Here is an 8,225-nt window from a genome sequence, read left to right on the forward strand (position 1 = left end):
GTTGTTTCTCACCGCAAAAAAATATTCTGTAAGTAGTTAACATACATTTCTAAGAAATACTTGTTAAACACAATCGAATTATGTGAGGACTAAAATAAGAACTGGCTCAGTTATGCAATCACTTGAAAATTTACTTAGACTATTAGTTAAATGTATTGACTATGTATGATCATTACTATCTGCTGTGCATTTACAGTTTAACACTTTGACTCTGCTTTGTGTTCAGGTGCCTCTTGCCTCTAATGCTAAGAGACAAGAGTACAAAACACTTCTCTCTCCGTGCTCTCATTAACAAACATCTGAGTTTGTCCACTAGAAGGATCAAGAGATCATTAAGGCATCTTTCTGCAATGTCCGTCAGTCTGTCCTAACGAGTCCTATCTCACACTCCCATACACTTGGGAGGTGATTTACTTAATAGACTGAAACTCTTTATCACTTTTAAAGAGATAACATAAAGATTAGAAAAATATACAAACGGAAGGTGAAAGAATGACTTGATACCTCCCATAGCTCCTGATATAGCAAATAATTAATAGTAGAGAAGAAAAGTTGGAGGATCTTAATGATCTGCTGCAAATATTTACATTAAAAATACTTAACATTAAGATGTAATTCCTAAGATACTTCAATCACTTTCAGATGTAGTCCCTAAAATATACCAGTGAAGCTAGTTTTGCTTCATTAGATAAGAAAAAATGTCTCAGTTATATACACTCAAAGATATTCTGTGAAAATAAAATGAGACACATGGACAGACCTAACTTCAATGCTGAGATGAGAATAGTGATGTTTTTTGGTAATAGCAATTTTAATGTATATATATCATCACAAATATTAAAACAATAGAAATAAACTACAAAGTAAATTACTTCATACATATACACTGTACATTACATATAAAGTTAGAGTTTTAAAGGCATATTGAAATATATATATATATAGGGGTCATAGTTACATACACTGTTTTACAATCTGGGCTAGAGATTTTTGGTTTTGTTGTTTTTAGTCACAAAATATATTGTGGTTGTTTTTCCATGTCAATGTACACAAACTTTCTTTCAGTTTTTAATGGCTTCATAACATTCCCTTACATCGGTAGAACATTATTTGTTTAATTTATCCTAGATTGATGTAGGTTTTTTCCAGTTAATAATTAAAGCGTTTACAATGAATGTCTTAGTCATGTTTGCTTCCTTGCCTGGCTCTTTTCTTAGGATTACTTGGTGGAAATAGAAGTACAGAGTCACGCGACACGTATGATTTAAATATTTATACAAATATTTTAATCCATCCCAGAAAGGAGAAACTAAATTATATTTTCCCTAGATCTATATGAGCGTGTTCAACTCTCAGGGGAGTGCTCAGTTTCCCAGACGCTAGTTAACATCGAGTATTGTTGACCTTTCTAATATCTGCCAATTTGATATATAAAACTCTATTACATTTTAAAATTATTGTACTATTGGCATTTTAATGTGTTTTTTGGCCATTTGTTATTTTCCTCTGAAAAATGGCCTATTCGTCCGTTTTGTGTAATATTTATTGCTTCCTTACTATTTTGTGAAAAGCTTACACTTTTAAATCTATTAACTCTTTTTCATCATGTATGCTGCCAATGATTTTTCCCAACTTTGTCTTTTTTTTCCCCTTAAAATGACTATTTTCTATTGAAGTTTAAATATTTAAATTGAGTGCATGAATTTCAGTGGGTTTTCGGTTATAATTATACCAGTGAAAAATTACAAAAGCTATGTTTTCTCTATTTTTTAACATCTGAAAGAAATCAGTTTTGGTTTTCTAAAATGAATGAAGCAAGATGCTTAACAACATAGTGTCCCAAGATTAATGACGCATCAACATTTCTGAAAAATACATCTTTTTCCCATAACTTACAATACATTGTAATTTTTATCATGGACAATGTATAAATATTGGGTAGTGTTACTAGAAAAAAAATGACAGAAAATTGAAGTCCATCATGCTGATAGGTAGAACAACACACCTCATGGAAGAAGAAAACAATCATTCAAGAGACGATCTCTATTGCAAAAATTCTACCATTTGCTGCTGGTTCTTTCCATGATCAGAAAATAAGCCCACAACATACAAAGTATGAATCTTGTCCTGAGTCAAAATGGCTTGTATATATGGCTCAGAGACCTCTAGGAGCTCCAGAAAGACCAACGCTCAGAAATAAGGAGCTCAAAATGAAAGCAAATTTACCAAGTCCACAAAAAGACAAGGAATACAAAAATGTCACAGGAAACACAAAATCAGGAAACCTATGAAAATGACAGAAAGGTAAGCGTGGTAGGCAAGGTAAGAAAGATACGGGAGGCTTGCAAAGATAAAATAATTAACAACTGACAGAGCAGGGAAGTACGCAGAATTGAGGAAACTACAAATTATGAGCTTTGTGTTCACCACTCTTAGTACATACATTTCTAGCAAATGCTAAGAGAAGTTCAATTCACCAAGAAAGAGAAAGCTTAAAGATTATGCTGTGGAAATTGAGGTACCATTTTTCCTCACCAATTTAATGAATCATTACCATGCACTGTATTTCATATCAGAATTATTGAGAAGTTTCCATTATGTAACCATATTAACTTCAAATCTTTCAAAACATCAATTTGAAATTTAGGCTTATTTACAAATTAAGTTATGTTTGATAAACTCTCATTTATTACTTGGCACTTATTAAGTTTTATTGTTCTTCTAGACACAGGGTAAATAAATCATCAATCAAATGATTTAGAGCAGAATTAGAATTACTGAACCAGTAAAATACCTCATAAACATAAGAAGGTATTATAAAACCCAAAAACCAATCAGTGTATGAATCAAATACATGTGGTGACCATGAGATCAAAATCAATAACTGTGAACCCAAGGTTCTAGCTGCTATTCTCTCTCTCTTAGGTACCATGGTCTTACAATTCTCTGATAATGTAGCTATTTTCTACTAGTAGTTTCAATCTTTTTAGTATGTTTTCCAACCTCACCCCCCACAAAATATATTGAATCATCTTAACAGAGAAATGTGAAAATAATAGAGATTTTATCAATATTCAGTTTGATTTACTACAAGCTGACACCACCTGTGGATCAGAGAGCACTTACTAATTCCTCCATTCCATCCTCATGGGCACCTGTATGCAAGGGGCAGGATACATGAAATACTGAAGCAAATTCCTGACACAGACCATACAGACATTAAGCATAATAGATTGACTGCTACTCAAATAGTTTCCCTGGGGAAAATAAGCAAAGCAAGCGAAGGAATAAAAAAAAAAAAAGCAACAGCTCCATGAAGTCAATCACAGAGAGATTTTTGACAAGTTGAGAGTGAGTAGAAGACTTTGTAAGGAAAGAAGAAAAGAAATCAAAGAAAACAAAGATGTTTTTAGGTTCGCAAGGGAAGGGTCAGTGGAATAAAAAAGAAAATAGAGGGAGGGAAGTGTCTGCAGGGGTGGGGTATGGGGAGCCTTGCAGCACTTAATGAATAGAATTTAACATTTATTAGTCAAATAAGTATTTTGGGGGAAGTAACAAGGAAGTACACATTTTAATATAATTGAAAAACATTGATTTACCCTATTAAAGTTGAAGAATATGTTTTTCTTTATAATAATAGTTGATAACTTGATTTTCAAAAACTCATATCATTTGGACAGTGTAAAGATATCTTTAACTATCTCAATCATTTGTTCAAAGAACAAATTCATCGTGGATGAACCGTGTTTGAAAACCTCACCACTTACAATAACTTTTATGATTTTTCTAAACCATAGGTAAAATAAAGCATAAATTAGAGGGTTCCTGGCTGAGTTTTAATAAGCACAGCAACAGGAAAATTCATGAGTATAGGCAGGGGTTATGAAGCCCATAAAAGCACCAATTAGTGAGTCAATACTATAAGGTAACCACGAAATCATAAATGCTACCACTGTCATTCCCAGGGTTTTAGCTGCTTTCATCTCTCTCTTGGCCACTCTGGATGTATAACTATCTGATGATGATTCTGTATTGCCACCAGTATTTTCAAACCATTTAGCCTGTTGTCTAGCCACAAAAAAATTATTACTATAGAGAATGATTGTAACGAAGGTTGGAATAAAGAAGAATAGAAAATCTATCAACACCCAGTTTTGATTTACAACTGTCTGACAATCTCTTATGCAGTTGAGGGCACTAGCTAATTCTTCTAGCCCATCGTCATAGGCGCCAGGGTAGAACACGGCACCTCTGTATGCAATAGGCAGGATCCAGGTGATGCTGATGGAAATTCCTGACACAGACACCGTGAACTTGGTAGGACAGAGCAGAGGGTCAGTAACAGCAATGTACCTGTCGATGGAGATGAAGCACAAGTGGAAGACAGAAAAGTAACAAAAAGCCACATCACAGCACGAGTGGAAAGCACAGAAACTCTGCCTGAAGTACGAGCAGCTCTCCACGGACCTGACCATGCCGTAGGGCATCACCGTGATGCCCACCAGGAAGTCAGCGCAGGCCAGGGAGGCGATGAGAAAGTTGCTTGGAGAGTGCAGCTACTTGAAATGTAGGACTAAAATCATCACCAAGAGGTTTCTAAACACGGCCAGCACAGCCCCAAAGCCAAACAGTCCATAGAGAACCAGGATGGTCCGGGCGAGTATGGCGTTTTCACACAGGATCCGGTCACATTTTTCGTAGCACAGCTCCGCAGCTGCAGCTGGGAGTGAGTTGCTGCTCATGACGCTTCTCTTTACATTGGGAGAATTCGGTCCTTCTTGATTATCACGAGAAGTATGAGATACTAACTTCAATATTCCTGGGGGAGAAAACATAAATGCACCAAGATGACTGAGGAAATTATCAGCTATTAGTACTCATTTTTTCTTCAATTTACCAGTTTTTATTATAAATCTCAAATGTTTAACAAAATACGATCCAACAAAAATTATAGCTACGAGTTTACTGGAGGTTCAACTAATGATTGTTCTCCTTCATCTGATACAAATTCCTTTTAGTGAAAAATGTGTTTTTATTTTTTACCTCCAGAATTCCTCTTTGCCACAGGCACTGATCTAGGAAGGAATTAGAAGGCTGAAGGATCACCTCTCTTCTGTTTCTGGGTTGTCTGACTATGTTCCTGCCTAAAGCATGCAGTCCTTCCTCCTAAACAGACGCCACAATGGACAAATCCCTACGTGGAGTCCTGGTAGTGCAAGGTGTGAAATTGAAAGATGATTTTTAACAGCGATTGCCAAGAAAGTTATTCCACAAAACAGCTCTTTAGGTTAAAGTAGGTTAGTTGTTATATTTCTTGGGCCAAAGTTTTTCTTCTTTTTAGAATTGAACAGTTCCACTGTTCTCAATATTGACAGGCCAACTTATTGGGTTTTAGTTAGAGATACAGTAGGGTGCAAGCAGTAAGTGTCAGTACTTGCTTGTTCTCTCCTGTTATGCATCATGTTTTTGCATCTGCAGTGGTTACCAACAAACAGAAAATGGTAACATACATTGAGGACTACTTGAGATTCATGGAATATATTACACCAAAGCATTAGAAAACAACATGGTGCTTATACACACCAGAATTTTTGAGGTGCTGGTAGAAAACAGGTCACTTCTCCTCTGAAGACATTTTCACTGGAAGAATATTTGCCAGGTGTGTCCCTGAATGTGAGAAAGGGGCAGGAAACCGTCAAACTACACATTGCTTTGTGGTTCCAGGTGATAGAACTTCCCGTTCCCAATGCTAAAAGAAATCAAAAAATGAGAAGGAAGCTGTAAAATGGGAACACATTTCTTGGTCATTTGCCATCCCTGGAATCCTGGAACATTGCAAAGCAAGGAAAAGCCTTATTCAGACTTCCTAAAGAAGGGCTCAGACTCTTCCCACTGCAGAGCTTTGACCTTGGAAACATTGTGAACTTGCTTTTCAAGGTGTAAGAGTGCCATGGGTATTATTATGAATCCATCTCGCCATACGATTCCTAATCAAGAAATTTCACACTGTGAAATGAACAATATTTTAGATTCCTGCTAATACTTTTGAGAGCCTAATTTCTTAGTGTCAGCGCTCATATAGACAAAGGTCTAGGCCAGGCTTTTTCAAATTCAGCACTATGAACATTTGAGTTTAGAGAACTTCTTGCTATGAAGATCTGTCCTGTACATTGGCAGGCTTTTAGCAGGATCCCTACTACTAGATGCCAGTAGATGCCAATAAAATCTCCCCAAATGTGAAAACCAAAAATGTCTCTAGACATCGACAAATGTCCTCTGGGCACAAATGTCTCAATAGCCTGCCCAACTGAGAACTGTTATTCTAGGCAATAAAAAAGCATCATATAACATTTCTCAGTTTTGGTAAAGAAATAACTTTGTATTCCCTCCATTATTCTGAGATTTATTCATTAATGAATATTTCTATTTGATACATATTGATTGAATGCCAGAAGTTGGTTGCAAAGTAATTAAACAAAGAGATTGATCCTTAGCCTTATGGAGCTCTTAATCTTGAGGAGGAGAAAAAACTTTAGACAAGTTCACAGTGAAATGGTTATATGAATACATAGTAGAATAGTATTATAAAGGTGAAAGACAGTAGTTTGTGATAGTGAAATAATCAGCCAGACAGGAAAGTGTAGACAAAAATTTTCCAATAAAAAGTTTAAGACAAAAATGCTACTTTAATATTTGGAAATTAATGACATAATATACTCTAGGAAAAAATAAATGAGAATGAATGGACCAATTGCTAGGGTTTTCAGATCTTTGTCAGCAAATGGAAGCAGTGCAAATAAATATTATGTCGGCAAGAAAGAGAGATAGAGAATAAAAGACAGAGATGAAAGCCTAGCTTCTTGTGGTCTGGAAGTGGGAGTAGGGTGGGAGGCGTGGAACTCATTCCAAGAAGAATCTGGACAAATCCTAATCTCAATAAATTCATTTATAAAACAAAGAGCTAGATATCTTCCAATTTTTTTTCCCAGCTCTTAATTGGTTAAAGTTAATGTTTTGCAATTACCTGTTGATTTCCCAAATTATTTAACCCACTTGATGTTTCTGAAACCATAGTTTTCTAAGAACCACAGTCTAGACTCATTGATAATTTTAATAGCAAAGGTGGTATTTTAGCAGGCAAGAATTTTGCCCTTGAAAACAAACCAGGGCAGCATGTGGTCAATTCAAAGCATTTAAGATAGTGCAGTCTGTTCTAATGGAAGCAGATGTCCAAATAATGAACTATATAGAAAAGCAATATCAATGTCTATTTTGATAAGAAAAAGATCGTCTTGTGTTTTTCTACTTTCTTTCTTTTTACTTTTTCTTTTCTTTTTCTTTTTTTTTTGCTAAACCTTCAACACTTATTAGAAGACACTGCATTATTTTATACTGTTCGTTTGAGGTTATTCTGAGAAGAAAAACTTGCTATGAACGAAGATGTTACATAAGTTGGAGGGTCTTCCAAAGGCCTCTAAAATTCTTGCACACATATGATGCTTCCTATCTTGCTCATAAAACCATCTTGAATTAATGCATTTGCATCAGATAAAGATCAAGATTAGGCAGCAATCATGTTTCCCCAGGGGTTATTCTAACACCAAGGGCAGGATTTGGAGGCAAACTTTGGTTGTCTTGCATTATCTGTTTTCACACTATATCAACAGTTGATCCTCAGCTTTCATGTTTGAACTTTTCTAGGACATTTCTAAAATAAAAGTCCACTAAATAAACCATTTCCCAAATGACTGAGAGTGCGAGACAGTCCTCCTTATGACAGAGGTAGGAGAAAGATGTGTTAATGATCTCTATGGTCCTCCCAGTACCCTAACTCAGAAGTCTGTTAACAAGAGCAAGAGGAGAGAAGTGTTGTATACTCTCATCTCTTTTGATTAGAAGCTCAAGGAAACCAGATATTGTTCTGAACAATAAATGAGCAGCAGTTGGTAGTGATAACATACAATCAATGTATGAATATGTATCTAATAACAGTTTCTACCTCTCTTCACTTTAGTGTATAATGGAGTCAGTTATCAACTTGATTCTTTACACAATTCATTTGTGTTTAACAATTACTCTTAGATATATGTTAACCACTTATGGAATGCCTTGTGTGGTGTGTGAAATGATATGTTATCTTTTCTTCGATCACGGCCTCCAAATGATCTCTAACAAATGATCTTTTGTCATGCCTTCATGAGATTTCAGGCAGATCTCATAGATGG

The 8,225-nt window shown here is 35.5% G+C and overlaps 1 pseudogene; it reads right to left on the reverse strand.

Moving 5' to 3' along the window:
* Positions 1-3,668: 3,668 nt before the first annotated feature.
* Positions 3,669-4,742, reverse strand: LOC105306521 (annotated as a pseudogene).
* Positions 4,743-8,225: the final 3,483 nt, after the last annotated feature.

The sequence above is a fragment of the Pteropus vampyrus genome, unplaced genomic scaffold (assembly GCF_000151845.1).
Source record: "Pteropus vampyrus isolate Shadow unplaced genomic scaffold, Pvam_2.0 Scaffold443, whole genome shotgun sequence".
In the NCBI taxonomy this organism is placed as follows: domain Eukaryota; kingdom Metazoa; phylum Chordata; class Mammalia; order Chiroptera; family Pteropodidae; genus Pteropus; species Pteropus vampyrus.